At 45.5% G+C, this 21,046-nt stretch overlaps 2 pseudogenes; one reads left to right on the top strand and one right to left on the bottom strand.

Annotated features, from left to right (window-relative positions):
• Positions 1–1,786: 1,786 nt before the first annotated feature.
• On the top strand, positions 1,787–10,435 carry LOC126635685 (zinc finger protein 665-like; annotated as a pseudogene).
• A 4,918-nt stretch (positions 10,436–15,353) lies between these two features.
• LOC126635451 (zinc finger protein 728-like) lies at positions 15,354–19,137 on the bottom strand (annotated as a pseudogene).
• Between the last annotated feature and the right edge of the window lie 1,909 nt (positions 19,138–21,046).

Raw genomic sequence — 21,046 nt, 5'->3', positions numbered from 1 at the left:
GAGAGGATCCCTGTTCATGTGTCATATTTGAGGTGTGATGGGGACAATTTATGCCTGTGTAATTAACACTGTGGGGTATGATGTGGGTAGTGTTACTAGCACTGGGGTTGTGACAGAGGCGGTACCTGCTGGTAAGCTTGACTGGAGCCCCTTGTATCCTTGGTATTGATTACCTCAGAAGAGGTACCAAAGGGCTACTTATGGGCTTTCAGTGTAGCCACCGTGACTGAGGAGAAATCCAAGCAATTATCTACCGTGCCTGGGCTCTCAGAAGGTCCTTCTGTTGTAGGATTCCTGCGAGTCGACGATCAACAAGTGCCAATAGCCACTAAAACAGTGCATAGGTGGTAGTACTGGACAAATCGAGATGCAGTGATCCCCATTCATAAGATGATCAGGAGGTTGGGGAGGCAAGGGGTGGTCAGTAAGACTCAATCACCCTTCAACAGCCCCAGTTGGTCTGAACACAAATCCGATAGAGAATGGAGACTGACTGTAGACTACAGTGGCTTGAATGAAGTCACGTCACCTTTGAGTGCTGCTCTGCCCGACATGTTGGAGCTCCAATATGAGCTGGAGTCCAAGACAGCGAAATGGTACCACTATTGACATCGCAAATGTGTTTTTCTCCATTCCCTAGGCAGAAGAGTGCAAGCCGCAATTTGCTTTCACAAGGAGGGACGTGCAATACACCTGAAATCGACTGCCCCAGGGGTGGAAACACAGTCCCACCATCTGTCACGGGTTGATGCAGGTTGTACTGGAGAAGGGTGAGGCCCCAGAACACATAAAATACATTGATGACATCATTGTGTGGGGGGACACAGCAAAGGAATTTTTCGAGAAAGGAGAGAAGATTATCCACATTCTCCTCAAAACCAGTATCATCATCAAGAAGAGTAAGGTCAAGGGGCCGGCCAGAGAGATCCAGCTCCTAGGGGTGAAATGGCAAGATGGAAGGCACCAGATTCCAACTGATGTCATCAATAAAATTTTAACGATGGCTCCATCAACAAAAAAAAGAGACCCAAGCTTTTCTGGGAGCCATACACTTCTGGAGGATGCACATCCCCGAGTACAGCCTCATTGTGAGTTCTCTTTACTTGGTGACCTGTAAAACGAACGATTTCCAATGGGGTCCTGAACAACAACAGGCTTTCAGGCAGATCAAGGAAGAGACTGCACATGCCATGGCTCTTGGACCAGTTAGGAATGGACCAGATGTAAAAAATGTACTTTACTTTGCAGCTGGAGATAACGATCTCTCCTGGAGCCTTTGGCAAAAGGTACCTGGTGAAATAAGAGGGAGACCACTTGGCTTCTGGAGCCAAAGCTACAGACGATCTAAAGCCTCTATGGATAAGGAAATAATGGTGACACACTAAGGCATTTAAGCAGCCTCAGAAGTGATTGGCACTGAAGCACAACTCTTCCTAGTACCCCGACTACTGGTGCTGAGTTGGATGTTCAAAGGGAAGGCACCTCCTACACATCATGCTACCGATGCTACATGGAGCAAGTGGATTGCTTTGATTATGCCGAAGATTACGCCGAGATCACCGGCGCGAGGGATGAGCGGGGACTGGGAACCCCCAGGTAGGGCGGGGAGAATGGGGCAACGGAGCGGGGAAAAGATGGGAGTTCGTAGCTGCCGCGAACAATAAATCCTTTTCTTTTTACTTGTATATTTATTATTATTCAGCCGACATCGCTATTAGAACATTCTCCTCCCCCGCTGCAGGGACTCAACGGCCATGGTTACGGAGTTAAACCACGCAGCGCCAGCCTCCCTTGGAAAGTTTTCCTTCCTCAAAGGCAGCAGCAGGTCAGTTAGAGGGCTGGGGGTGAGGAATACCCCTGTTACCCAGCTATCTATTAAATTAACGAGTATGTCTGAAGTTGGCGGTGAGTCGAGCCATGATGTTCCAGGCAGTGACTAACGAGGACTAATACAGATTTTTTTCTGAATAGCATCAGGAGAAATTGCGGCTTGTTTGGCTCATGAAGCCGACCTTTCTGAGATGTGATTAAAACCTTTCTCTGAAAGTATATTGCTCTACTGCTTTGATAACTGACCTTGGTAAACCTACTGAAAGGAAATAGGCAAGTTTTGTATTTATATATGCTCGAAAATACAAAAATATATATGTTTTTATATGTGTGTTCTTACATGTATTCAAAGATGTCTTACTCGACCTTCCAGTACTTGAAGGGAGAGTGTGGAAAAGAGGGAGAACGACTTTTTACATGGACATATAGTGGCAGGACAAGGGGGAATGTTTGCAAATGAAAAGAAGAGAGATTTAGATTAGAAATTATAAAGAAATTTTTCCCCATGAGCGTGGTGAGGTCCTGGCACAAGCTGCCCAGAGAACCTGTAGAAGTGTTCAGGGCCAGATTGGATGGAGCCCTGAGCAACCTGGTCTAGTGGAAGTGTCCATACCCATGGCAGGGGGCTGGAAGGTCCTTTCCAATCCAAACCATTCTGGGATTCTATGATTTTTTCATCTTTACATGAATTTAAATTGGAAATTATCAATTTATATTTATAGTGAAGGCTGTATGATGATAGAGAATTTAAACTTCACTGAACATATTCTGTGTTTCATATGCTGAATGTATGTCTTCTAAATATCTAACTGTAGATGATTCTGTTTCTCCTGTTGTCTAATAGTCTGTGCCAGTTTTATAAAAAGAAAAATACCTTTAGCGTTATATATTTATCTTATGTTAGTATCAGAAGAATCACTGATGAAACAGGTGTTATATTTTCTAGGGAGGACTTTAAAGAGAGATGAAAATGAGATGGCTTTATCATTTCTGGGTGTGCACATAATTGATAAGCTGCAGATGGACATAGGTTTTGCCTCAGAGGATGGATTTGAGTGTGACTGGGACTCCGTGAATAACACTAGTGACACAGGTGAGAAACATTCAAATTTTTCCAGAAAGACAGCTAAACAGGGAGGCCACACACTTGGCCTGCACAAGGAGGTAGACATGAATTACTCAGAGATGTGCAGTCTTCTTTTCAACCCTGCTGGACCTTCAGGTAAGCAGGAGCTTCCTGCGGAGCTGCAGTGTGACGATAAAGACGGCTGTGAGTCCTACTATCAGAAAGAAAGTGAGAGTCCAGCTGGGGTGTTTGTCCCTTCCAGTGCTAAATTTGACTTTGAAGGTAAAGATTTAAACCACAGCTCCTCCGACTGCTCCAGGAAACCACGGCGAAGAGTCCGCAGTGGTAATGAAAATACCATTCTTGGTAATGTGTTTGCCGAGGATCTGGAGCCGACATCCGAGGAAGCGTTGCCTTATCGGTGCAAGTGTGCTTCTTTCCAGAGCATGAGTGAGCTGCAGGAGCAAAAAAAACTCACCTTGTGAAACACTACTTCCGCTGTCTTATTTGAGCAAAAGATTTCTTCCGTGCGGCAAACCTGTGCATGCACAAGCTCATTCATTCCAGCGACAGACCACACAAATGCCCAGGGTGTGACAAAGGCTTCATCCGCACGTCCGGAGGCACCTGCGCAACATGTACAGAATCGAGTGCTCCATAGTGGTCCTGGGAAATGGCATGACCAGGAACCCCGGGTCCGTGGTGCACCATAACCAGCACACTGTTGAGTACAGTGATCAGCATTGTACAGAAAGCGAGAAGCCAGAGGAAGATAACTACACACATTACACCTGCCTGATGTGCGGCAAACGTTTCGACAAGCCCAACTTGCTTTCCAAACACTAAGTGATCCACTGGCAAGACAAGCCATACAAGTGCCAGGAGTGTGGCATGGTGTTTGTCCAGCTGCTCGGGCTGAAGAGGCATTAGCAGACTCACTCTGGGGTGCACCCCTTGTACTGCGAGGATGTTCACCCCGTTGGCGTCGCTCAAGGGCCACCACTCCATCCACACAGGAGAGAAGCCCTATTCCTCTAATTACTGCAGATATTCCTTCACCAACTCAGGGACCCTACAGAGGAACGAGTGCACACATAATTGGACAAACCTTAATCCTTGGCTTATTTGTGGTTGTGGTTCTCTTGGTTGCTTCTCACCTGTGCTGGAGAAAGCACCCGCTGTGAGCTCTGCCATGTCCAGACCCACTGCCTTAGCAGGGAATGCTACATTGCAGAACTCTCTTGAACTTGCACTGGTAAAGGTTGCACTGACTGTCTTTGAACTACTTTGTATAAAGAAATATACCAATTACTACCAAGTAATGAAATGTGAGAGTTGGAGAGACTGAAATCACTCCCACATGCTAGTGCTCTCTCAAGCTGCTTGAATGAGGATGTATCAACTTGAGCTTTGTGCAAGGATGCACAGACCATGAGACTTGTCCCTACAGGCTTAGTCACTGGATAAACTGGTTCTGGTCTCTTTAGTGTGATGGCTCTCTGGCACTGTATTTGGCGATCTGTTGTTGCACGTCTTTGCTAAGTCAAGACTGTCCAGAATTTCCCTCTATCCCTTCTGATTTCCAATACATTTTTTTTTTATTTGGAGGAGAAATATAATGTTGGTTATTTAAAAAAAACAAAAAAATCAACCACCAACAACAAATAAACACAACCAGCCAACTAGCCAACCAACCAAAAAAACCTACAAACCACTTTCTTAATAAATGCAACAGTTACCATCTGTATTTCTCAAATGTTACTAAGTAAGGAAGTACCAATACTTCACGCACTTCTGTGTGATGAGTTGAATGTCTGCTAATAATGGGCAAAGCTTTACTTTGGCTATGAAGGTACATACTATCTTAGCATGAGGGGTTTGAATGCATTTGTGTCTCTAATGGAACCGTGCACTCTATCCAGCTTAGTGTTTTGGTAGGAAGTGTTTGAGAACACAACATTCAAAGAGCAAAAGACCAAATTTAAGCCACCTTTGCTACTCATCTGATAGGAATCTCCTTATTTTAAATCAATTTAAATAAGGAAGCTTCCCATAACAGAACCATGTTTTATGTTGTGTGACATGTTTTAGTCCTAATGAAGTGTCTGCTTGGCTCTTCACTTTGATTTAGATGGTTAGTGAAGAAAAGTTTCCTTACACACTAGCCTGGCAGGCTCGGGTGTTGCCTAGTGCTCCAAGGCTGTAACTTCCAAAGAAGTTGCTATTGATTGCCCAAGTTACGGCAGTGGGTTTTTAACTTTGATACATAATAATGACTTTTTAATCTGCTGTTAACCACCGTGGTAGAAGTATCCACTTTGTCCTTAAGTTGCAACCTTTATTTCTCTTCCATGTCAGCTTTCTTTAACCAGTACAGTTTTAGGTTTCCAAAGGGCTTTTGCTTGGTCCTCTTAGCAACATCTCAGTCTTATCGGAGGGCTGCTTAGCCTCTCTAAGAGGAAAGGTCTCTGAATGACAGAAATCCTGGCTGAAGGTGGGTAAGTGATTTGCAGAGAGAGGTCAACAGTGCTCGTCTGTGAGGACTGTGCTGTTCAGCACCTTGTGAAGTGACCTGGAGAGAGGACAGATAATGAGGTGTCAAAGCTGTCCAGAAGCTTTCATGAGTTAAGTTTCCGTGGTCACCTTCAAAACCTACTTTTGACTTGTCATCTACAGTCTCCCCTGTTCAGCATCTTGCTGCTCCCTTGGGTATGCAACGCTCTTGCTGCAGGGGAATTTAACACTGCACTACTCTGTACACCGTCATGTTGTGTGACTGTTCTGCCTAGACAGTTGAAGTTGCTTTTCGGTTGTAGCTGTTTGTGGAAATTTTACCTATAGGATAATGGTGAAAGAATTTGGAATGAAGGTCTGTTATATGGGAAAGAACAAAGAGTTGATGAAATGAGAACCACTAGGCTTAACTAGAAGTTTATAAAAAAGACAGTTACCTGGAAGGTTGACTCACATATAAAGGGCTTGGATATGTGGAAGGAGTAGTTATAATAGGAGGGTTTCTGAGAAAAGTGTGTTGAACTATCTTAAAAGAAAGTTCTATTTACTCCATTACAAAAAACAGGAAGACCCTTAGAAGTTAATTTCAAACAAAGCCTTCATCCTCATTTTCTCCTGTGGAATTTTTGAACCACTCTTGACAGTCCATGCACACATGGAGCTTCCAGTGCTGACACCTTTTTCCTGGGATGAATCTTCATTCCTAGTCCATCTTGGTTCTCAGACGGGGCATTTCAATGCGGGGGTTCTGACACCAAACAAATGAATTTCCAGCCAGGAAAAAAAGGCTTACCCTCCATCTCTCCTGTTCAATTTGTGAACCACTATTTTCACTCCATGCACACATACAGTTTCCTATGAGAGCACTTTTGTCTGGGAGGAATCTTCATTCTTTGTCTATTTTGGGAATCGGACCTTTTCAACGCGAGGGTTCTGACAGCAAAGAAATCAGGTTCCAGCCAGGAAAAAAAGGCCTTATCCTCCATCTCTCCTGTGGAATTTGACAAAAACCAAACGAAGTTCCAGCCAGGAGAAAAAGCCCTTAATCTCTACCTCTCCTGTGCAATTGATGAACCACTCTTGGCAGTCCATGCACACATGGAGCTTCCAGTGCTGACACCTTTTTCCTGGGATGAATCTTCATTCCTAGTCCATCTTGGTTCTCAGACGGGCCGTTTAAGTGCGAGGGTTCTGACACCAAGCAAATGAAATTCCACCCAGGAAAAAAAAAACCTTAACCTTTAACTCTCCTGTGCAATTCATGAGCCACTATTTTCACTCCATGCAATCGTGGAATTTCCTGTGCTGGCACTTTTTGTGTGTGAAGAATCTTCATTTTTAGTGCATTTGGGGACTCACACTGGCCATATGAGCGCTGGGGATACTGAGAGCAAAAAATGAAGTTAGATCCAAGAAGAAATCCCTTACCCTCCATCTCTCCCGTGGAATTGGTGAGTCACTCTTTGCACTCCATGCACACATGGAGCTTCCTGTGCTGGCACCGTTTGTCTGGGAGGAATCTTCTTTCTTAGTCCATTTGGACACTCGGACTATTTCAGCCTGGGATTCTGACATCAAACAAATGAAGTTCCAGGCAGGAAAAAAAGGTCTTACCCTCTATCTATCCTGTGCAGTTGGTGAGTCACTCTTGGCACTCTGTGTACACATACAGTTTCCTCTAATCGCACTTTTCTCTGGGAGGAACCCTCATTCTTAGTGTATTTAAGGATTGAGACAGACCATTTCAGTGCAGGGTTTCTGACAACAAAGAAATGAAATTTCACCCAGGAGAAAAGGTCTTACCATCCATCTCTCCTGTGCAATTGGTTAGCCACCCTTGGCCGTCCATGAACACATGGAACTTCCTGTTCTGACAGCTTTATTCTTGGAGGAATCTTCATTCTTATTCCCTTTGGGGACTGAGACGGGCAATGTCAGCGCAGGGTTTCGGACACCAAACAAATGAAGTTCCAACCAAGACAAAAACCTTAGCCTTCATCTCTCCTTTGCAATTGTTAATCCACGCTTGGCATTCCATGCACACATGGAGCTTCCTGCGCTGGCACCTTTTGTTTTGCAGGAATCTTCATTCTTAGTCCATTTGGGATCTCAGACGGGCCATTTCAGCGCGAGGGTTGTGACACCAAAGCAATGAAGACCTAGCCAGGAAAAAAAGATTTTAGCCTGCAATGCTCATATGCAATTGGTGAGCCAATCTTGGCACTCCATGGACATATGGAGCTTCCTGTGCTGGCACCTTTTCTCTGTGAGGAATCTTCATTCTTATTCCATCTGGGGACTCAGACGGGTAGTTTCTGTTGGGGATTCTGAGAACAAACTAATGAAGTTCCAAACAGGAAAAAACCCCTTGGCGTCCAATGCTCTTGTCAATTGGTAATCCACTCTTGGCATTCCTTGCACACATGGAATTCCTTCCGATGGTTAATATATTTTTTTGGAGGAACCTTCATTCTTATTCCATCTGGGGACTCACATGGGTCATTTCAGCGCAGGTCATTGCACACCAAAAAAATGAATTTCCAGTGAGGAAAAAAAGGCCTTAGCATCCAACGCTCCTCTATAATTGGTAATCCACTCTTGGCATTCCATGCATGCATGGAACTTCCTTCGCTGGCACTTTTGGTCTGACAGGAATCTTCATTCTTTCTCCATGTGGGGAGTCATACGGGTCATTTCAACGCGGGGATTCGGACACCAAAAAAATGAAGTTCCAACCAGAAAAAAAAAGCCCTTAAGCTTTAACTCTCCTGTGCATTTCGTGAGCCATTCCTGGCACTCCATGAACACATGGAACTAACTTCTCTGGCGCCTTTTTCTTTGATGGAATCTTCATTCTTACTACATTTGTGCTCTCATACGGACCATTTCACCGCGGGGGTTCTGACGTCAAGGAAATCAAGTTCCCCCAAATAAAAATAAGCCCTTACTGTCAATCTCTCCTGTGGAAGAGGTCAGTACCCCTGCGCCGAAATGGCCAGACTCAGTCTCGAAATGGACTAGGAATGAACATTCCTCCAAGACTAAAGGTGCAAGAACAGGAAGTTCGGTGGATACATGTAGGGCCAAGAGTGACTCACAGATTGCACAGGAGTGATGCAGGGTAAGACCTTTTTTCCTGGCAGGAACTTCATTTCTTTGCTATCAGAACCCCCACTTATGTGGTCTCTCAGAGAACCCAAATGGACTAAGAATGAAGATTCCTCCCAGACAAAAGGTGGTAACACAGGAAGCTGCATGTGTGCATGGAACGGCAATAGTGGTCCTCCAATTGCACAAGAGAGATACAGGATAAGTGCTTTCTTTTTGGGTCTATCTTCATTTGGTTGGTGTCAGAACCTCCGGGATGAAATGTCCCGTCTGACATCCCAAAAGGATTAAAAAAGAAAAATCCTCCAAGACAAAAGGTGTAAGCACAGAAAACTCCTTGTGTGCAAGGAGAACCGAGTGACTCACTAATTGCACATGAGAGATGGAGGGTAAGAGGTTTTTTCCTGGCTGGAAATTCATTTGTTTGCTATCAGATCCCCTCACTGAAATGTCCCGCTTTAGTCCCCAAATGGATTAAGGATGAAGAAAAAAGGTGCTACCACAGAAAGGTCCTTCTGTGCCAGGAGGGTCAAGAATGCCTCACTAATTGCACAGGAGAGATGGAGGGTAAAGGATTTTATTCCTGGGCGGAACTTCATTTCTCTGATGTCCGGTCCCCTGCACTGATATGACCCGTCTGAGTCCCCAAATGGACGAAGAATGAACATTTCTCCAAGATTAAAGGTGCAGGAACAGGAAGTTCCATGGGTTCATATAGGACCAAGAGTGACTCACTGATTGCACAGGAATGATGGAGGGTAATGCCTTTTTTTCCTGGCCGGAACTACATTTGTTTGCTCTCAGAACTCCCTCACTAAATTGGTCCATGGGAGAACCCAAATGGATTAAGAAAGAAGATTCCTCCCAGACAAAAGGTGCCAGCACAAGAAACTCCATGTGTGCATCGAGTGACAAGATAGGTTCACCAATTTCACAGGAGAGATGGAGGATAAGTGCTTTCTTCTTTGGTCTATCTTCATTTTTTTGACGTCTGTACCTCGTCGCGGAAATGGCCCATCTGAATCCCGAAATCGAAGAAGAATGAAGATTCCTCCCAGACAAAAAGTGCCAGCACAGGAATCTCAATGTGTGCATGGAATGACAATAATTGCTCACCATTTACGAAGGAGAGATAGAGGGTAAGGGCTTTCTTTTTGGGTGTATCTTCATTTGTTTGGTGTCAGAACGCCTTTGCTGAAATGGCCGGTCTGAGTCCCCAAATGGATTAAGAATGAACATTCCTACAGAGAAAATGTGCTAGCAGAGGAAGATGCATATGTGCATGGAGTGTGAACACTGGCTCACCAATTGTACAGGAGAGATGGAATATAAGCATTTTTTCTTCCGTCTATGGTCATTTCGTTGTTGTCAGTACCAGCAAATGATATTGTCCGAGTCACAAAAAAGACTCCTCTCAGACAAAGGAGACAGCACAAAAAGTACCCGTGTGCATAGAGGGCCAAGAGTGGCTCACCAATTGCACAGTAGAGATGGACGGTATGGGCTTTCTTTTTGGTGTCAGAACTCCTCACACTGAAATGGAGGGTGTGAGTCCCCAAGTGGACTAAGACTAAGGATTCCTCCCAGGCAAAAGGTATTGTCACGAGAATCTCCATATGTGCATGGAGTGACAAGAGTCGTTCACCAATTGCACCCGAGAAATGTCCATTACGGAGCCAGTGCTTCGAAGCAGAAAGCGACTTAGAAGTTTGCAATGAGAAAGGATAGGTCCTGACAAACTGTCTCTCTTGAGTCCCTTGTACTCAGCTGCTTGTACCTGAGGCGATTCAAGGATTGCAGAATCCAGAGAGTTCGCTCTGCCACTACCGCACAAAAGAGCCAGACATGACAAAAGACTTTGCCCCCTTGATCCTGCTCCTTGCCGTGCTTCAACTACACACTGCATACGACAGCTAGGCGATTTCCATCTCACATAGACAGCCTCTTTTCTTCTCTTTGGCTCTCACAGGTCTGATTTGACACCCCTAGTGTGTCCAGCAGATGAACTTATGCCATACGTCCTAAAAGGAAAACCCACAGCTAAGTTCTCTCTCTTAAAATCTCAAAATACTACACCAGGTATTGCACTTTTTCCCTTCACGTACCAGAAAAATTTCAATCACATAATCGGGGTCCACATTTAGATCCTTTAGACTACAGCTCAAGAAAGGGAAGTGTGTCAAGAAAGAAAGCTTTCAGTGTCGCACCCCTTCCAAATGCACAGTTCAAGGCACTCCTATTTGAGTGGGAGTTTTTTCCCCATGTATGGTTTCAACTCTACAGCCTTCTACAGAGCGTCGCACGTTCTTCTAGGCTGCAGGGAGGAGTCTGAAGGCAGCAACGTCTCTGCCTAGCTCCTTTGACCCTGCAAGGGATGATGCGGACGTTCTGGACTCTTTTTGCCTGAAACGGCTTCAGCGCACAAGCAACTGAAAACAAGGCACTACGAGGAAGTGTGCCAAGAGAGAAAGTTTTTGGGCTCTACCCCTTTGAATTGTAAACTTCTAAACATTGGCAGTCCCTTTCTGCCTCGAAGCCTTTCCACTTGGCACATATGACAAGGCGCTGCACCTTCATCTCAGCTAGACGTACTCTGAAGCACTTCCAGACAAGCGCTTAGCAGCAAGTCGAGATTGTCCGCTTCAGCCCTCGCAGAGTCGGACGGGCCGAGCCAAGCGACCTTGCTACACTCACCCTCCTCCTCACAGCCGAGAAGAACCTGCAGCGCTCTGCAGAAGGCTGTACAATTGAAGGCATGAGAGGGGAAACTCCCTCCCAATCGAATGGCTGTGCCTTGAAATTTGTAGTGAGAAAAGGGGAATGACACTGAAAGCCTTCTCTCTTGGCATGCTTTTCTTTTTGAACTGGAGAGCACAGTGTGGATCTCGGCTGTATGATTGAGAGTTTTGCTGGTACGTGGAGAGAAGAAGTGCAATACTTGGTGTGGTGCTTCGTGGTTTCAAGAGAGAGAAGATACCTAGCTGTGGGTTTTCCTTTTGGGTTATTTGGCATGGACTTATTTGCTGGACTCTCTAAGGTTATCAAGTCAGATCTGTGGGAGCGAAAGAGAAGAAAGGACTCTGCCAGTGTGAGAAGGAAATCACCTACCTCTTGTGTTCAGCGACTAGCAGAACGGCCTCAAGGAGCAGAGCAAAGTCGGCAACGTCTGTCTTCTTTCCCTATATGGCAGCGGTAGAGAGAAATCTCTGGACGCTGCCAGCCTGAAAGCCCTTCAGAGCACATTCAGCTGAGAAGAACATGTCACACGTCTTCAGATGTGTGCAATGGGAGGGTATCAAAGCAGAAAGGGACTACCATCGCTTAGAAGTTTGCAATTAGAGAGGATAGGTCCTGACAAGCTTTCTCTCTTGAGACGCTTCTCCAGCGCTGCCTTGTACTCACCTGCTTCTACCTGAAGCGCTTCCAGGCTTGTAAAGTCCAGAGAGTTCACTCTGCCGCTGCTGCGTAAAAAAGCCAGGCTTTGGCCCTTGGTCCTGCTCCTCGCGGCACTTCATCTACACACTGCACATGACAACTAGGCCATTTACGTCGCACATAGACAGTCTCCCTTCTTACCCTTCATATCTTCTGTGCAATTGGTGAGCCACTCTTGGCACTCCATGCACATATACAGCTTTGTGTGCTGTCACCTTTTATCTGGGAGGAATATTCCTTCTTAGTCTATTTGGGGACTCAGACCTCTCTTTTCTGTGCAGGGGTTCTGTCAACAAACAAATGAATGTTCACCAAGGAAAAAAACCCGTTACCTTCCAAGTCTCCTTTGCAATTGATGAGTCACTTTTGCCTCTCCATGGACACGTGGAGCTTCCTTTGCTGACACCTTGGTCTGGGAGGAATCTTCATTCTTTGTCAATCTCGGGAGTCAGACGGGTCATTTAAGCACGGGTGTTCTGACACCAAACAAATGAAGTACCAGCCAGGAGAGAAAACCCTTACCGTACATCTCTCCAGTGCAATTGCGGTGTCACTGTTGGTCCTCCATGCACAGAGGGAGCTCCCTGTGCTGGTACATTTTATCTGGGAGGAATCTTCATTCTTAGTCCATTTGGGGACTCAGACTGGTCATTTCAGTGCGTGGGTTCTGACACCAAACCAACGGAGTTCCACCCAGGAAAAAAAGCCCGCACATTCCATCTCTCCTGTGGAATTGATGAACTACTCTTGACACTCCATTCATACGTGGAGTTTCCTGTGCTGACTCATTTTGTCTGGGAGGAATGTTTTATGTTCAGACTAACACTGCAAGAGTTTCAAAACATTTAGATCAAAAATATAAGGTGTATAAATGGCAATCTCAGGTTAAATTAACCTCGAAGGCGCGTCCTGTAGCTTGCAAAGGAGTTAATGGAAGTTTCTTTTAAGATAGTTCAACACACTTTTCTCAGAAACCCTCCTATTATAACTACTCCTTCCACATATCCAAGCCCTTTATATGTGAGTCAACCTTCCAGGTAACTGTCTTTTTTATAAACTTCTAGTTAAGCCTAGTGGTTCTCATTTCATCAACTATTTGTTCTTTCCCATATAACAGACCTTCATTCCAAATTCTTTCACCATTATCCTATAGGTAAAATTTCCACAAACAGCTACAACCGAAAAGCAACTTCAACTGTCTAGGCAGAACAGTCACACAACATGACGGTGTACAGAGTGGTGCAGTGTTAAATTCCCCTGCAGCAAGAGCGTTGCATACCCAAGGGAGCAGCAAGATGCTGAACAGGAGAGACTGTAGATGACAAGTCAAAAGTAGGTTTTGAAGGTGACCACGGAAACTTAACTCATGAAAGCTTCTGGACAGCTTTGACACCTCATTATCTGTCCTCTCTCCAGGTCACTTCACAAGGTGCTGAACAGCACAGTCCTCACAGACGAGCACTGTTGACCTCTCTCTGCAAATCACTTACCCACCTTCAGCCAGGATTTCTGTCATTCAGAGACCTTTCCTCTTAGAGAGGCTAAGCAGCCCTCCGATAAGACTGAGATGTTGCTAAGAGGACCAAGCAAAAGCCCTTTGGAAACCTAAAACTGTACTGGTTAAAGAAAGCTGACATGGAAGAGAAATAAAGGCTGCAACTTAAGGACAAAGTGGATACTTCTACCACGGTGGTTAACAGCAGATTAAAAAGTCATTATTATGTATCAAAGTTAAAAACCCACTGCCGTAACTTGGGCAATCAATAGCAACTTCTTTGGAAGTTACAGCCTTGGAGCACTAGGCAACACCCGAGCCTGCCAGGCTAGTGTGTAAGGAAACTTTTCTTCACTAACCATCTAAATCAAAGTGAAGAGCCAAGCAGACACTTCAGTAGGACTAAAACATGTCACAGAACATAAAACATGGTTCTGTTATGGGAAGCTTCCTTATTTAAATTGATTTAAAATAAGGAGATTCCTATCAGATGAGTAGCAAAGGTGGCTTAAATTTGGTCTTTTGCTCTTTGAATGTTGTGTTCTCAAACACTTCCTACCAAAACACTAAGCTGGATAGAGTGCACGGTTCCGTTAGAGACACAAATGCATTCAAACCCCTCATGCTAAGAGCATGTACCTTCATAGCCAAAGTAAAGCTTTACCCATTATTAGCAGACATTCAACTCATCACACAGAAGTGCGTGAAGTACTGGTAATTCCTTACTTAGTAACATTTGTGAAATACAGATGGTAACTGTTGCACTTATTAAGGAAGTGGTTGTAGGTTTTTTTGGTTGGTTGGCTGGTTGTGTTTTTTGGTGGTGGTGTTTGATTTTTTGTGCTTTAAATAACCAATATTATATTTCCCCTGGGAGCCCCTGGTGGTCTAGTGGTTAAGGGTGCAGCGCTGTCACCGCCGAGGCCCGGGTTCGATTCCCGGTCAGGGCCACTCCCCGGCAGATTGGAGCTCGTTAGCCCCTAAAGGCAACCCATCTACGTCCTGAGGACCTCACTGCCACCGTCCAAGCTTGCTTGGCCCGGGCAGATGAACCTTAGGATTAAAGGGTGGGCTCAGTTCCGCGCACACTGTGTCTCACCTAAAAAATCCAATGTATAGGTTGGAAGGTGTAAAGACCTTCCCTGGATGTTCGCTCGCGAAGACTGGCCATTATATATTTCCCCTCCAAATAAAAAAATGTAGTGGAAAATAAAACTCAACCATATAGAGGGTCAGAAGGGATAGACGGAAATTCTGGACTGTTTTGACTTAGCAAAGACGTGCAACAACAGATCTCCAAATGCAGTGTCAGAGAGCCATCACACTAAAGAGACCAGGACCAATTTATCCAGTGACTAAGCCTGTTGAGAGAAGTCTCATGGTCTGTGCATCCTTGCACAAAGCTCAAGCTGATACATCCTCATTCCAGCAGTTTGAGAGAGCACTAGCATATGTGAGTGATTTCAGTCTCCACAAGTCTCACATTTCATTACTCGATGGTAATTGGGTTATTTGTTTATACAAAGCAGTTCAAAGCCAGTCAGTGCAACCTCTACCGGTGCCAGTTCCAGAGAGCCCAGCAATGCAGCGTTCCCTTTTTAGGCAACAGGTCTGGACCTGGCAGAGCTCGCAGTGGGTGCTTTCTCCAGCACAGGTGAGAAGCAACCAAGGGAACCAAACCACAAATGAGCCAATGTCATGGTTTTGCTTTGGGTTAATTTGATTTCACACGCTTCACCCAATTACTATTAGTTGAGAGAAGGCTTCTGCAGACAAAGAGACTGGATTTAGGAAAATAATATGAACATTTATTACTAGCAAAATCAAAATAAAAGCTACTAAAGAACTACATCTACAATAATGCTAGTTAAGTAGAAGTGCTATGTATTTACAGAAATACTTCTCCCCCTTTTATATCAGTCCAAGGAAGAGAAGTAGTCTCTTTCTCCATTCTCAGAGCTCCAGATCTCCTCAATAACTCTGCAGCATTCTTATCGCAGCTGGAAATACTTCATCTCTCTCTCATTCTGTGTTGGCCTCCAGGGCTGGGCCTACCTCCCTCCTGGGTAAGACCGGAGGATGGGAGTTACCCAACCTGAAGGTTTTTCTTCCATGGTCTTGCAAGGGGACACTTGCCTACCATGGATCTTCTTCCACAGGGTTACAGGGGATAATGGCTTCTGAGTTCACCCCTGTCTCCCTATGGAGGTCCCTGCCCATGGGAGAACAGTCCTTGATAGACTTCTCCAGCATGGGTCTGGCATGGATCCCACACATGGATCCCAACATCCTTATCCAAGTCGTTTTCTGCTGCAGCGTAAGGGTCATCCCTTAGGGTCCGAAAATCTTCAACAGGATTCTGCCTCACCTCAGGTCTCTCACGAAGTCTTGGTTTCCTCATGTATCAACTTATTCCAGTGTAGGTTTCTCCACGAGCAACAGGGGGGTCTCTTTACCCCAACAAACTTTCACAAGTAGTAGGGATTATTTTTCAGTCTTTTCCCTGCTGAAGGGAGAGAGCAAAAGGGGGAGAAATTACCCCCTTCGCACTCTTCTTCTCTCTCCTGCAACTGCTAGCTTTGACCTTGGAAGTCCCTTATCCCTTTGTCGGAAGTCTTTTGCAGCAGCTCTTCGTCCAAGCAGTCAGTCTTTTAAGCTTTTTTTTCCTTCACTCCCTTAAAAGAGAGAAGGGAAGCTTCAGTGCCACACCTGCCCCCGGTCCAAGCGGGGGGAGGAGAGGGCCTGGTCCCCCACCTGGGGCCTGACCCCACTCCCTACGTGGCTGCCTAATTTCAACTGCTTAACCCGCCTTCTCTTCCATTTTCTTAAATACGTAATTAGCAAAGGCATTACTCAGAGTTTTAATTGGCTTCTTGTCCAGAAATCCACCTGGACAACACCATTCTCAGCCCCAGGGGCTGGTCGGCTGGTCATGACAGCCAAGAATTAAGGTTTGTCCAATTTATTTGCGCACTTGTTCCTCAGTAGGATCCCTGAGTTGGTGAAGGAATGCCTGCAGTAATTAGAGGAATAGGGCTTCTCTCCCGTGTGGATGGAGTGGTGGCCCTTGAGCAACTCCAGCCAGGTGAACATCCTCGCAGCACAAGGTGTGCACCCCAGAATGAGTCTGCTAGTGCCTCTTCAGCCCGAGCAGCTGGACAAACACCATGCCACACTCCTGGCACTTGTAGGGCTTGTCTTCCCAGTGGATCACTTAGTGTTTGGAAAGCAGGTTGGGCTTGTCGAAACCTTTGCCGCACATCAGGCAGGTGTAATATTTGTAGTTGTTTTACTCTGGTTTCTGGCTTTCTGTACAAGGCTGATCACTGTACTCAACAGTGTGCTGGTTATGGTGCACCACGGACCCGGGGTTCCTGGTCATGCCATTTCCCAGGACCACTATGGAGCACTCGATTCTGTACATGTTGCGCAGGTGCCTCCGGACGTGCGGATGAAGCCTTTGTCACACCCTGGGCATTTGTGTGGTCTGTCGCTGGAATGAATGAGCTTGTGCATGCACAGGTTTGCCGCACGGAAGAAATCTTTTGCTCAAATAAGACAGCGGAAGTAGTGTTTCACAAGGTGAGTTTTTTTTGCTCCTGCAGCTCACTCATGCTCTGGAAAGAAGCACACTTGCACCGATAAGGCAACGCTTCCCCGGATGTCGGCTCCAGATCCTCGGCAAACACATCACCAAGAATGGTATTTTCATTACCACTGCGGACTCTTCCCCGTGGTTTCCTGGAGCAGTCGGAGGAGCTGTGGTTTAAATCTTTACCTTCAAAGTCAAATTTAGCACTGGAAGGGACAAACACCCCAGCTGGACTCTCACTTTCTTTCTGATAGTAGGACTCACAGCCGTCTTTATCGTCACACTGCAGCTCCGCAGGAAGCTCCTGCTTACCTGAAGGTCCAGCAGGGTTGAAAAGAAGACTGCACATCTCTGAGTAATTCATGTCTACCTCCTTGTGCAGGCCAAGTGTGTGGCCTCCCTGTTTAGCTGTCTTTCTGGAAAAATTTGAATGTTTCTCACCTGTGTCACTAGTGTTATTCACGGAGTCCCAGTCCACACTCAAATCCATCCTCTGAGGCAAAACCTATGTCCATCTGCAGCTTATCAATTATGTGCACACCCAGAAATGATAAAGCCATCTCATTTTCATCTCTCTTTAAAGTCCTCCCTAGAAAATATAACACCTGTTTCATCAGTGATTCTTCTGATACTAACATAAGATAAATATATAACGCTAAAGGTATTTTTCTTTTTATAAAACTGGCACAGACTATTAGACAACAGGAGAAACAGAATCATCTACAGTTAGATATTTAGAAAACATACATTCAGCATATGAAACACAGAATATGTTCAGTGAAGTTTAAATTCTCTATCATCATACAGCCTTCACTATAAATATAAATTGATAATTTCCAATTTAAATTCATGTAAAGATGAAAAAATCATACAATCCCAGAATGGTTTGGATTGGAAAGGACCTTCCAGCCCCCTGCCATGGGTATGGACACTTCCACTAGACCAGGTTGCTCAGGGCTCCATCCAATCTGGCCCTGAACACTTCTACAGGTTCTCTAGGCAGCTTGTGCCAGGACCTCACCACGCTCATGGGGAAAAATTTCTTTATAATTTCTAATCTAAATCTCTCTTCTTTTCATTTGCAAACATTCCCCCTTGTCCTGCCACTATATGTCCATGTAAAAAGTCGTTCTCCCTCTTTTCCACACTCTCCCTTCAAGTACTGGAAGGTCGAGTAAGACATCTTTGAATACATGTAAGAACACACATATAAAAACATATATATTTTTGTATTTTCGAGCATATATAAATACAAAACTTGCCTATTTCCTTTCAGTAGGTTTACCAAGTGGTCTAGTGGTAAAGGCGCCGCGCTGTCACCGCGGAGACCAGGGTTCGATTCCCGGTCAGGGCCACTCCCGGGCAGGTGGGGCTCGTTAGCCCTTAAAGGCAACCCACCTACGTCCTAAGGACCTCGCTGCCACCGTCCAAGCTTGCTTGGCCCCGGCAGATGAACCTTAGGATTAAAGGGTGGGCTCAGTTCCGCGCACACTGTGTCTCACCTAAAAAAATCCAATGCGCAGGCTGGAAGGTGGAAAGACCTTCCCCGGATCTTCGCTCGCGAAGACGGGCCATTAAAAGAGCAATATACTTTCAGAGAAAGGTTTTAATCACATCTCAGAAAGGTCGGCTTCATGAGCCAAACAAGCCGCAATTTCTCCTGATGCTATTCAGAAAAAAATCTGTATTAGTCCTCGTTAGTCACTGCCTGGAACATCATGGCTCGACTCACCGCCAACTTCAGACATACTCGTTAATTTAATAGATAGCTGGGTAACAGGGGTATTCCTCACCCCCAGCCCTCTAACTGACCTGCTGCTGCCTTTGAGGAAGGAAAACTTTCCAAGGGAGGCTGGCGCTGCGTGGTTTAACTCCGTAACCATGGCCGTTGAGTCCCTGCAGCGGGGGAGGAGAATGTTCTAATAGCGATGTCGGCTGAATAATAATAAATATACAAGTAAAAAGAAAAGGATTTATTGTTCGCGGCAGCACGAACTCCCATCTTTTCCCCGCTCCGTTGCCCCATTCTCCCCGCCCTACCTGGGGGTTCCCAGTCCCCGCTCATCCCTCGCGCCGGTGATCTCGGCGCAGCGGTGGCGGCTGCAGGGGCGGGGGGGGCGGGACCGGGCCGAGCACGCGACCCTTCCCCAGCGACAAGGACAGCCACATCCCTCGCTCCCGGCTCAACTCCGCAGCCCCGTTCAAATCCTGCGACCGGGATTTCTTCCCACCACTCCGGCGGAGCGGTTTATGGAACTCCCGTTGCTCTGGGAGCCTAGGCTGTTCATAGAATCATGGAACGATTCTTTGAAGATCATCTCACTCCAAACCCCTGCTATTGGCAGGGACGTCTTCCACTAGACTAAGTTCCAACCTGGCCTTGAATACGTCAGAGATGGGGCAGCCAGAGCTTCTCTGGGCAACCCGTGCCAGAGTCTCACCAGACCCATAGTAAAGAACTTTTTGCTAATATCTAATCTAAACCTACTCTCTTTCAGTCTGAAACCATCCCCCTTTTCCCTGTTGTTATATGTTCTTGTAAATAGTGTTGTTCCATCTTTCCCCTGAGTTCACTTCAGGTACAGAAAGGCTGAAATTAGGTCATCCCAAAATCTTCTCTTTTCCAGGCTGACAAATCCCAGTTCTCTCAGGCTTTCCTCATAGCAGAAGTGCTCCAATCCCTCTGATGAACTCCAGGAACATCTAAGGACACGCACCAATATCCATAGCCAGGCATTTTTTTGTGGGGCAGAGACAATGAATGGTCAATTCTTAAAAATCCAAACTCTTTTATTACAATTACGAAGGAATGATATATTGCCAGCAAACAGTGGTCTTCTTCAGAGGGGTCATGGAAGAAGTTACTAAAGTATCTCCAGATCCTCCTCCTCAAAAGCATGCGTAGCAATTATGATTCCATCATCCTCACTTATCCTTTCTAGAAAAGATTCTAAACATTCATTTTCATGGTGCAGGTCAGAGTTAGTGGGTTCGTTGAATCAACTTCTGGTTTAAATTTCAAAGGTCCCTTCTTACCACTGCAGAAATTCACATGGATTTCTTATTTCTTATCGCTCTTCCTCTTCAGCCTTTTGAAACAGGGTAAAATAAGCTGTCCTCTCCGCTTGGGTCTGTGAGTAACAAGTTTTCCTGAGTTGGTTCTCCCTGCAGCGGAGCACTGGGAAGGAAAAGCCAAGGAAAAGCCTTGTGAGATGCTGCATCTATGGCATGCAGGTAAATGCTTTTTAACATTATTTTTCTTTGTAAAATCCTTACTTTTTTTCTTTTCAGACCCTGGACTGCTCTGAAATCTGCCTGGTATTTTCCCTGGTTGCAAGAGTTAGTTTATGGGATAAACACCACATTACTTGCCCACAGAGAAGCAACAGTGGGAAGAAATCCAAACACTACCCAGTCTAAGCTGCTCCCAGGTCCATTGCAGGACTAGTATAGCTGGAAATCCAATTTCTTCTTTGAGGGATAAACTTTTGAACTACCAATTTTGAACTACCAATTTTGAACTACTTTTGAACTACTTTTCTCCCTTTCATGGCATCTCCTATCTTAAGCTGTAGAAACAGTATGTAGGTGCTTTCAAGTTTAAAATAAGTGAACATCTCTTGGTGTGACTGTGAGTTAAAAAATACTATCTTTGTGTTTCCAGATGAAGAACTCAAGGCACAAGAGTTGGAGGTACGTGTTCCCATTTGGTGGTTGAGTCACCAGCAGGGTGGAGGGTAGCATTCAGTGCCGGGGTCTTGTCATACAGCAGCTCAGAACAGTTAAAATTCTTGCTTGTGAGGGTGGGAAAACACTGGCACAGTTTGGCCAGAAGGGTGGTGGTTGCCCCATCTCTGGTAATGTTCAAGGTCAGGTTGGACAGGGTTCTGAGTAACCTGACCTAGTTGAAGATGTCCCTGCTCATTGCAGGGAGCTTGGACTAGATGACATAGAAAATATCCCTTTCAACCCAAATTATGAAAGCAAGGAACATGACCCAGTTTTG

This window comes from Myiozetetes cayanensis, unplaced genomic scaffold, assembly GCF_022539395.1.
Source record: "Myiozetetes cayanensis isolate MyiCay16 unplaced genomic scaffold, myiCay2020 scf12, whole genome shotgun sequence".
Classification (NCBI taxonomy): Eukaryota; Metazoa; Chordata; class Aves; order Passeriformes; family Tyrannidae; genus Myiozetetes; species Myiozetetes cayanensis.
This window is presented reverse-complemented; position numbering and strand designations above follow the sequence as displayed.